The 11756-nt window shown below is 37.6% G+C and overlaps 1 long non-coding RNA gene across 1 annotated transcript in view; it reads left to right on the plus strand.

Moving 5' to 3' along the window:
• Positions 1-1921: 1921 nt before the first annotated feature.
• LOC129349047 (uncharacterized) overlaps positions 1922-11756 on the plus strand; it is a 17959-nt gene continuing 8124 nt past the window's right edge. The window contains exon 1 of the long non-coding RNA XR_008601871.1: positions 1922-3502. This is a non-coding gene — a long non-coding RNA (uncharacterized LOC129349047). The remainder of the gene's footprint in view (positions 3503-11756) is intronic.

Below are 11756 nucleotides of genomic sequence, written 5' to 3' on the forward strand. Positions count from 1 at the left end.
GAATGCTGCCTTCAACCAGTCATTCCTGGGTGTACTGGGGCAGCTGGTGCAGGCAGTGGGCAGCCAGAGTCCACCTCCCAGAAACTTGAGATTTAGTTGTATATAGTTTTAGCCCTCCACTGTAGGACAGGCCCACCAGTTTGTACTTTGCACATTGTAAATAGTTTTGATTTTGCTGCTGACTAATAAACTATTTTGTGACTTATGTGATTGCATCATAACTTTTCATTTTGTCTGTGCAGACACTGGTAGGAAAAGAGTCAACAGTCTGAACCAAACGTTTCTGTGTTCCCTAATAATGCATTTATGTGTATTGGGATTTAACATGTTTTAACACAAACTCCTTTATGGTTCATAATTCCGTTGACTGAATTACACCAAAGCAATACTGATTTATCAAACTGGAATATTCTTAAAACAGCTGTATACTTAGTGAATCTCTCTGGATTTTCAGGAAGCTGCTGCTCTGTGTCTCCATCTCTCACACTGGTCAGATCATCAGACAGACAGAGACGAGGGTCTGCAGTGTTTGGGTCCAGAATGACAGGACTGAAGTGGACCTTCTCCTTCATCTTCTCCCAGACTCTGAAGGACAGGTTGCCCAGGTGTTTGGCCACATCTATCAGTGCTCCTGAGAGCAGCTGTGGATCTGACAGTGAGCTCTGGGCTCTGGCTCTGGTCTGAGTGTCTTTATAAGTGCTGAGGAACGCCACCTTGTGTTTCTGCAGCTCTTCTTCAACAGCACAGATGCTGTCTGACAGAGAGGAGATCTGCTCCTGAATCCTCTTCATCTCTCTGCTGATAGTCTTCCCCTTGTGCTCCTCTTCCTCCCTCAGAGCTGCCAGTCTGGACTCCTCTTCCTCTTTCAGGAACTGCTGGAGCTTGTAGAACTCTGCTCTGATCTGCCTCTCTGTGGACAACAGCTGCTTCTTGGTGTGTTCTCTCATTTCACTGTATGTTTTCTCCACTTGTTTGTATTTGTCCGTCTTGTCCTGCAGAGACTTTAAGTCACATTTCAGCTGGTCCTTCAGGTCACTACATGTGTGACGGTAATAATCCGTGCCAGAGCAGACCTCATTAGCACTTCCGCTAGGTCGGCTAACCTTTCCGGTCACTCCAGGGATGCTGCTGTAGGTAATGTAGCCAGAATATGGATTCATTTTTCTTTTGGGCTTGACAACGACGAGCACTAAAATATTCAGAGCAGGTGGAGCAGCTAGCTAACGCTTATTACAGTTTGATTTACATTTTCAAAATCACATTTTTGAAATCACGTAATTTTTCTGTAAAAAAAATCACGGCTTTTATTTTGAAAGAGATACCTGGAAACGTTGTTTATCCGTAATTCCGCTAACTTGACTGAACGTGGGCTGCAGTTCCCGTTATTTAAACACCAATATGATGTATAAATGCAGATGGACTTCATATATTTCTCTATGCAGATAATTTTATTGATGTCCAGTATATTTTATAGACATAAACATATTTGATACAAATGTTAGACATGGATTTCTGTTTCCTCGTAAATATTTAGTGAATGCAATTAAATGTTCATCAGTGATTAATCTTTAGTGTGAAACTTTGACTTTGCACCTATATTTTTTAAAAATGTAGGTCATTTTAAGGTAAGACATTAAAGGATGGTTTTCTTAGGTAAATGAATTTAATATTTAATATCTGGATTTAATTAATACAGCTCAGTCAGTTACATTTTATATTATTAAGAATTCTTATTCAGTTTAACACTAGATGACGTATCAGTTCATTGAGTATTTCAGAGCCAGTTTTTTTCTTTTCAATTATCTGTATTCAAAGTGATATTATTAAAATATAATTGCAATGAAACAGCAGCAACATAAGAAACGACCAAATATACAAAGGAAGTGCAGCTATTTTAATTTTTTTTAAAAAAGATCTATCAGTTAGAACATGGTTAAAGTGCAGCTAAAGTTAAGTTAGCGAAACTACGGATAAGCAACGTTTCCTTTTACTTCCAGAAAAATAACAGCCTCATATTTGCTATTTATTAAAAAATCACTGAAAGCGACACTTCCACAAAGTTTGTTTTAGTTTGTTGTTATTTATCAGAGCAGCAGCATATTTTCCACAGACAGTTTTACTGTCCGTTGTCTTGTTTTAATCAGTTTTCGGTTCAGTAATTCAGTCCTTCGGCTGATTGGACCAACAGACACTGAAGGACTCCGACAGCTGGTCGGTAATAAATGATAATTTACTGATCAGTGCCGGTTTTAATGAACTTCATGTTAAACTTCAGAGTCGGATATAATGTGAGCAGTGAACCCCAGGAGTTGGTGGAGTTTATTTGTGTGTGTTGACCAGAGAAGAGAGTTAGCATCCAGTGAATATTAGCTTTAATGTGAATTAGCGATGCTAACAGAGCTAGCTGACCAGTCCTGATTAGCAGCTAAATGTAGCATCAAGCGAACGATGTTTGTGTTGTTTCCTGTCAGCAGCTGAAGTGTGTTGTGTTACTGTAATGTGGTTCATTAAGTTCATAAAACTGTGGCTGGTTGACGTTAATGTAACGTTCAGGAAACTTAAATGTGATTAAAACAGTAACGTTAATGTTCTAGTTGTCAGTAATCAGCTTTAATTTGACACTAAAACAGACTGATAGTTTTAAATGACATCAGTTTCATGAATTTGTTGAAAATTGTCTCATTTGTTGTTGTGATGTTGCTGCTGATTCATTAAAACCAGATGATCCGTGTTGAAGACATGTTTAGTTCTAGTATCAGAAGTACAAGAAGGAAAATGGAAGTTTAATTCTGCTACGTCAAAGATTTCAGGAATAAAATAACTAAATGAGTCTTTATGCCCCAAACTTTATTTTACAATAATGAAATAAAGAAATAATCACAGATAATAAAAGTATAAATAGCAGAGAAAACCTGAGAGAATAATTTCCTGAAAAGTCTGTGAAGGAAAAGCAGCTTTTATCCTGAAAGATCAGAATCAGCTCCAACATCTGCATCTGACAGCATCAAGTCAACCAGAAAGAAAAGAAAAAAGAAAATGACTTCTTTCTGATCACATCTGTTCCGCTGCTCACAGTCTGCTGCTGCTCACATTCTTCACATTTATAGTCCACTTTTAAAAGTTCAGCAGACAGGTTCTCTGCTTTAGAGTGTGACGATGTCATCCGTGATGTGGAGAGTGAAGTTTCTGTTTCACCCACAGCATGCTTTAGGGCAGCTGGGTCGGACTTGATGTTTGAAATACTGACCGACAGCTCAGATTTAACTGTCTGTAGTTCCGTTTTGATGGATGTTAAATTTTCACTCAAAGCCGCCAGGAGCTGGGTCTTTAAAATAAGCTCCGTCTCGTTACAGAGTGAAAGTAGCAGTTCCTCCTGAAGGTCAGAGATTGCAGCATCTGAGGGCCTCTTCAAAAGAAGACGTAGTTGATGAAGGCGTTCTGGAGCAGGACCAGAAAGACCACGACCAAGCAGCCTTGAGATCTTAGGCAGCGTCTCCCTCAGGTGGGTATCAACGGTGTTCACGGTCAGGTCTGTGGTAATCCTGTCAAAAAACAAAACCAAAAAAAAATCTAGATTATAAATCAACATGTAACCAAAGCACTCTGTGCATAACGCCATAGTATAGGATGTAGTTCAGAAAATGTCAAAGTATAGTATACTTTACTCAATAACATAGTATGGCCTGTAGTTCATAGTATAGCATGTTGGCAAGAAAAACCCATAGATTTTTATGTGGTTCAAAAAGCACAAAATGATAGGATGTTGCCTAAAATTGTCATGTATGATATGTGGTTCAAAAAATGTCATAGTGCAGTATATTGTCAAAATAGTATGTTTTTCAAGAAAACATCAGAGTATAATATGTCGTCTCAAATATGCCATGGAATAATATTTCATTACACAAGTAAAAGTATAGTAATATTTAAAACTGTTCAAATTCTTATAAAATGTTACTAAAAACAACAAAAAAACTAAAAAAAAAAAAAAAACGGCACCACATACATCGTATATTGTACAAATAACAAGTCAAAGGAAAGAGACATACATTGTACAATTGTAGTAATTGTGGGCTGACTGATTTACTGATTATCAGTATTTTATTTTTTACTGATTTACAGTAATAAATACATTTAAAAATGGCGCTACTTTGGCTCTGAACCTTTATCTACCTGTGGTCGCTCTGTCTTCTGGACTGATTTGATTGGTTATACGTCACGAATAAAACTCCTTTAACTTAACATCTGTAAACAAAACAAAAACGTATCAACGCATCGTTTTCTGTTAGAGTTTGTGTTCTTCTAAGTTTAACTCAAGATTTTAAATACTTTTATTTACTGCAAATGAATATCTACTCCAAATGTCTCACTAATAATCATTATCAGCCTTAAAAACCCACAAAACACCCCTCTATGCTCGACCACACTTAGTACAGTCCGGTTCCCCCTTCTATAAATCTGCTTGGAATCTTCCACTTCCTGTTTGTCAAAGTGGCCTTCTACCTGGACAGGTTTTGTTGGAGCTCATGCAGCAAACATTTTGGGTAACTGCACTTTAATATGGATGGATGACACTGAATTAGAGTCTGTTTTAATGAGACTGAGTTAAGATGTGTACCTCTGTCATTAAATAGGAAATTATTTCTCAGAATTCACAGAGAAAAGTCTGAAATGTTTGCTAGGTTAGCGTCCCACATGTTCTTTGGCTCAGCTAAAGCTAACTCTCTCCAACTTCTGGATATCTTGAGTTGCTTGTTGTTAAAATATCTTGCTAGAGGTGCTGAAGCTCAGAAAGTCTGAGATGTTTGTTCAAAATAAGCTCATTCTAAAGTCTTATCTGAACTGTCCTCTTTTGTTTGAACTTTCCCTAAACTTAGGAGTTAATGACAGAGCAGCACATCCAGACTCAGTCTCATTTATGTAGTGATTAAACTTCAGTGTCATTCATTGATGTTAAAGTGCAGTTTTTCAAATGTTTGTTGCACATGCTCCCGACCAAACCAGTCCAGGTGGAAGACGATGTGAAGAGAAAGCTCCAGAGGATGAATATCACACATTTACATTGGAAATAAATGTCCTTTAATTAGACATTGTCATGCAAAAGTTGGATTTCCCTTTAATGATGTTCAAATCTTTGAGTGTTTTGTTGATGTTGGTTTCTAAATGTTTTTTGACACTCGGCCCCAAAGACTAAAACCTTCTATGGCTCACAAGCTGCAACAATTCACACATTATCAACTATCTTTCTGACTAAACTAAGATAAAAAGTGAAAAACTGCCTGATTCCTGCATCATGAATGTAAATCTTTTTGGTTTTTATGACAGTAAACTTTGTCCATTATTCAACAGATTAATGTGTTTTAATCATAAGTCATGTGTTAAGAAAGTGTGTTTTCCAACATATATGGCTGAATTACTCCAACATCACAAGATACATACAATTTTAATTTGACTTTATTTATATAACGCCAATTACAGGTCAAATTGTCTCAAGACGCTATATTTTTATATTGTTTGTCATATTTAAAATATGACAAAGTAAGAAATTTAAGGCTCTTGACTAATCCAATTTATTATTTGTTTTTTAAGAGACTAATGGACAATTAAAATAACTTTCTCCACTAAAACTAATAAACGAGGTCAAATAAAAGGAAGAGTTTAAAATACTGCAGTCCCACAACGACAAGAATAAAGTTTGTCAAAAACTAAATCTGCTGGTGGATTCCATTAAAGTCCTAATAAATGATAATAAAGTGTGATACTAAAGGTTTGTGGTGCTACAAATCTCCAAGTAAAGATATGAAGTTGAACATCTGGATGGAGGTTGATAAAAGTTGACGTCCCTTCATTTCTCTGGAGCGACTCCATGGATTTTAAGGATGGTAGTTAAAGACCTGCTCTTCGAGTGGTCTTCCTTCTAGTCGCTGTAAAAAGTCAGTCCATCCTGGACAACTTCAACATCTCTTCATGACAAGTTGTTCTGCCTCCGACCTGGTGGAAACTCCAGAAACTGGGGAAAACCTGTGGAGACTCGAAGAACTTGTGGAGACTCGAAGAACTCGTCGGGCGGAGGAAGGTGTGGTGGGTGGTGGGGGGAGGTGGGGGAGTAGAGGGGGGAAGCCGCCACCCACCTCCCGCCTACTCCCCGCCCTGACTCCACCCAGACTCCGCCTTGGCTCCACCCATGTGGTCACTTCAGGAACTACGATGCCAAAGGGACGACGAATTTATTTCTTTTTATCTGATCTGTAGCTCAGTGAGTTAAGGATTTGCCTATGGAGCTGCAGGTCGCTGGTTCAAGACCAGACACTTCTTAAGTTTTCTCAAAATTCTGACAAAGACAAAGAAAGAAAACTGCCAGTGGCTGGTCTCGAACCTGCGACCTTCCACTTGGTAGTCCGTCTTCTTTTCCCCTGAGCTATTCGCTCAGATACTAATTCTTCTTTTTTTTGCGCATTTATCATCTATTTTTTGTCGTTTTTGAGTTTTTTTTTTAACTCGAGTCTCGACTCGACCGTTTTTCTCAGGAGGCTGGACTTCAGCCTTTGTGCTGGAGGGTGGAACCCTCACTTCCAAGACTTTCCAAGCCCCCAGACCTCCCGAGTCCTCAGGACCTAAGCTTTCACACAGTCTGAGGGCTGAAATTTTCTAAGTCCCACAGTAGATCTCTGTTAGATTGAACTTTCAGACAGTCCAAGGACTGATATCTTCTAAGTTCCTGAGTAGTCCTAGGTTAGTTTGAACCTTCAGACAGCCTGAGGGTTGAAATTTTAGAAGTTTCTCAGTACTTCTCTGTTAGTTTGAACCTTTAGACACTCTGAGGACTGAAATCCTAGAAGTTCTTGAGTAGTTCTCTGTTAGTTTGAACCTTCAGACAGTCTGAGGACTGAAATTTTAGAAGTTTCTCAGTACTTCTCTGTTAGTTTGAACTTTGTGGTTAACAGAAGCCTTAAAACTTGTGACCATGAGTCTTGATTTCACATTTAGATCATCCATCTGAGTTCTTCTCAGACCTTCACCTGTGGTTTTTTTAGAAATCCTCAACAAACTTTGATTCTCTTCACTGAACAGTAAAGTTTGTGAAGATCAGAAGGTAACATTAGTTTGATCAATGCCTTCAACTACTAGTAGACTTTATCTGGAAAGCAGTTTTCTGAAATGAGTTCTTAGTAAATCTGTCCACAATCAAACCAAGAACATAGAAAGAGGAAATGTTTGAAGAAACAACTTGATGTTTTCATTTCAGACTAGAAAACGCATTAAGACCTTTATCGGTTTTTGCTCTTTTTGATTGTTTTATTGTCTCTTCTATTTAATTTGATCTTCTAAAGTCTAACTGGTGTCTTTTCAAATGTTTTGTCTTTAGTTTGATTCTTCTGAAATGTTTAGTTTTGCTCTTTTCTCACCTTTAATTCTTTTCTAATGTCTGATTTGATTTCCAAATGTTTTGTCTTTTTAATGTTTGTTTTTTCGAATGTTTTAGCGGCTTGTTTGAAAAATTTCCTTTTCTGTCCCAATGTTTAATTTTTCGATTAAATCTTTAAGGTTTTTCTTTTTAAATGTTTTATCACCTTTTAATGTTTAATTTTCTTTTTATATGCTTCACTGTATTTTCTGTTTAATTCCTATTTAAATTTTTATTGTTATAAGATTTAATTTTCTAATTAAACATTTAAATTTTTTAATTAAATGTTTTGTCTTTTTAAAGGTTTAATAATCTAATTACATGTTTTGCATTTTTCAAATGTTTAATATTCTTGTTTAATTGTACTTTTTAAATGTTTAATTATCTAAAATATTTCATCTTTAATGTTTAATATTTTTGTTTAAAAGTTTTGTTTAATTTCATAATTACATGTTTTGTATCTTCTGTTTATCTAATTAAATATTTTCTGTTTAATTTAATTGTATCTAATGTTTAATTTTCTTTTAAAAAGTTTTATTGTATTAAATGTTTTTTCCATTCATTTAATTGCTTTTTTTAATATAGTTTATTTCTTTAATCTTTTTTTCTGTCAAGATTTTAACCCCAACCTTAAAAATGAAACAAACCCTTAAATCACAATGAAAATACTTCCGTTATCACAATCATAAGTTAGTCAATTATTCAGTTTATCAAATCAACTTTATTTGTTTAGCAGCTTTCACACAGATGACAAAACTAAACAAGCAAAGAGAAAAAACTATTGTAAAACTATGATTAAAACTCAAAAACATATTTAAAAAAAAAGATTTAACATGGTAATAAAATGTGTTGTGTCCAGGGGATGGAGGGAGTTTATTGAAGTCTTCTTGGGCTCACATGGTAAATCATTTAAAATGTAAACTTGATATTCAGTCTAAGGAAACTGGAAACTGCAGAGTGACAGAAGAACCAACAATATCTCCTGTTTTCTCCTTTAATGAGTCGACTCTTCTTGTGCTTTCAGACCAAAGAACTACAGACTCTTCACAACCTGCTCAAACTCTTGGTACAGGACCTCACCACACGGGTCAAGAAGGTTTCTGTCTCATTTCTACTCTGAAGCTCACCTTCTCCTGCTCAAACTGCTGACAAATGTTTCTGCTGCTCTAAAGTCTGGTCTCCAGAACTTCCTAAAAACTCTCAAAGTCTCTTCTGCTGCAGGTTGCTTTGTAGAACTGTTCCAGAAAACCTCACTAAACCACGTGGAGGGGCCTCAAGATAGTCGTCCAAATGAAACCGTACAAAAACCAAACTAGCACAACCCAAACGCTAAAGTCTCCTGCAGCCTACCAGAGAAGCTCTGAGAACAGAGAATCAGGACAGGAACTCTTACCTTCTGGACAACCAACGGTGGTTCACAAAGAAGAATACAGAATGTGTCTGACCAAAAACCTCTAAAGACTCACTACAGCCAAGATAAAGACACAGCTGCAGCAAATCCACTAATCACTGCCCACATTAGCACCATGTGCTAACTGTGGCTAAAGAACCACATTTACCAAGACAACTATCCAGTACAAAGCCCTAAAACACACCAAGAAACACATTGAAGACGATGTTACTGCTGGAAGCTGCAAGCCAACGCCTCAAGAACAAACTAAAGCAATGGAGCCGAACCCGGTTCAGTGGTGAAGAGAAGCAGAGGAAATGTTTGTCTGCAGCTAAATAAAGCAGGAAGACAGTGAGCTGCTCAGGTGTTCCTGATAACACCAAGCTGCTCAGGTGTTCCTGATAACACCAAGCAGCCACCTGGACAGCCAATAGGAACACAGCTTCCTGGAAGTCCAGAGGGCTGGGTTAGTGAAGGAAATTTAGTTTAAAGTTGAAGTAGAAAGTTAACAAAGAAAGTTGAAAACCACCTTCTGATACCTGAAATCTCTGAGTTTTCACACAAAGAACGCCTGAACATGTCAAACTGGTTCCATAGTAGAACCATCATTGTAAAAACGTCATAGTATGGTGTGTTGCTCAAAAAACATTACGACCCAGCTGTCTAGGGTCACGGAGGAGCAACACAAAAACAGGACAAACGCTGGTTTCCAGGAGGTTAGGAGGATATTTATTTGAAAGAGTAAGTTTACAACAACACAACGTGTGAGCAGAAAAATCACAAAGTCTGTCTTTAGTTCAGCTGAAAATATTAGTTTTTGTCTTTTTTATTGACCAAACTTTTCAGGAAGTAGATGAAGAATAATTAAAGCTCTCATTTAGAAGTCCAACTTATTTTGGATCCTTGTGGAGAGTTTAATCTTAGAGTTTGTAAAGCTGTTGAGTTTTTAGAGTCACATGGATTGTTTTGACATTTAATAACCGAGTCCTGAAATAAAATTACAGTTGTGGATTTCTGTCATTTAGTCTGGACTAAACAAATAACAGCAGCATAAATCTCAAACGTCATTATGAGGAGTCTGGATTGAGGTTTCTCACTTGATAATGATCAAAACATGAAATTTAGGTTGGTTTAAAGGAATATTCCACCTTAAATCTTTGAATGTTGACCTAAAAGGTTGGTTTCAGGAAGTATTCCACTTACAAGGTCCTCACACATCCACCTTAAAGGAACATTCCACCAAAAATCCTTGGACATTGTTGTGAAGCACGGAGATATGGGATCCCAGAATCAGTCATTTATAAGGGCTGACTGTGATCTCATAGTAGGGGGTGTTGAGAAACATGGAGGTATGAGATCCCAGAATCAGCCACAAGGGTGAGACACTGGCAGAATAACAGCTAAATAAGGGAACATTGTGATATTATAACCTGTGATTTATAACTGATTCATGCTATAACCTAATAAATGTGTTAAAGCTAACACAAATACCTATTTTATAATCTTTGTTTAAGAAGTAACTAAGTCAGAACAGCAACTCACTGTGAAAAGTGATGTTTTTGGTTACCAGGGAAACTGATGTTTTTGATAGATATGACAAATATGAGGAACTAATGCTTTATTAAATGGAAATGCTTTTAAGAGTTTTGATTACTATGAAACTGAGATGTTTTAGAAAGAGTTTTGATTACTGTTGAACTAAGGTTTTTTACTTAGTAATGAAGTGAGAAGTCAACAGCTAAGGTGAACTGGGGTCAAATGTTCATGGTAAAGGTTATTAAGCTCGAAATAGACGTCAAGGATTTTTGTGAGTCTGACATCTGTTTCCTAACCGGAGGCCTGCTCTGAGCTGCAGATGGAACAAATACATTAATAGAGAAGTAAGACTGAGTGGAAGGGTCCAAACAGTCCAAACAGTTAGTTTCAGTTCCTCAAACATGGAGGGGTCTTAGGATGAGTTGGGGGGGGGGGGGGGGGGGGCTGGTGGAACAGTCCAGAATAGATGGTTTTAGTTCCTCCAGAGCACGCAGAGGCCACGAGGTCAGTGGATGGAAGCAGTGCACGAATGAGGAGGGGGATGGATGCTGTCATCACGTATGTTAATTAAGGGTGCAGTTCTTGCATATGCAAAAGGTTCAGTTGTTGTATAAATTGCACTGGATCGAGACACGAGTTGGGAGTCGTTGCGAGGTGGTCACTGGTTGCAATCCAGGGTAGAAATGCTCTGAGCAAAGGGGATTTTACCACGTAACTCGGACGGGGGATTCAACATGATCTGCAAAGGAATAACTGTTCTACTGGAATTATGGACTGAAGGAGTGCTCTTTCTGCACTGTTTGCAACTTACCAAGTGCAAAATCCTTTAAGAGAAAAGCTGCCGTTAACAGACGTGACTGGTAATTAATTTGACCATTCGAAAGTGGCTACTCAGTTGAGTTAGTTATGAGTGGAAGCAGGATAGGCGTCTGGATGGAGGCAGTTAGAAGCTAGGCGAATTTTGTCGCTTACCAGCTTTAACGTTCCTCAGATCCCATCTGGGTTGTACCATATGGGCCGCGGGAACCGGACCCGTTAGATGGAGAGCTGGTCCAGTAATTCTCTGATAGTTAAATAATTTATTTGATTGATTTAGGAGGTTACTGGCCTTAGGATTCCACAACATACACCTAAAATGTTGGTTTAACCAAGTATTCCATCCAAAATCCTCAAAGAGACCTGAGGGGCTGGTTAAAAGGAATATTCCACCTAAAATACTCCAATGTAGACCTAAAAGGTGAGTTTAATGGTATATTCCACCTAAAATTCACTACTGTAGACCTTGGAGGTTGGTCTGATGGTATATTCCACCCAATATCCTTGAACATAAACTTAAAAAGTTCGTTCAAAGGAATATTCCACCTAAAATCCTTCAATGTAGACCAAAAAATATTGGTTTAAAGTAGTATTCCACGTTAAAGGTAGACC

Source organism: Amphiprion ocellaris, chromosome 6 (genome assembly GCF_022539595.1).
Source record: "Amphiprion ocellaris isolate individual 3 ecotype Okinawa chromosome 6, ASM2253959v1, whole genome shotgun sequence".
NCBI lineage: Eukaryota > Metazoa > Chordata > Actinopteri > Pomacentridae > Amphiprion > Amphiprion ocellaris.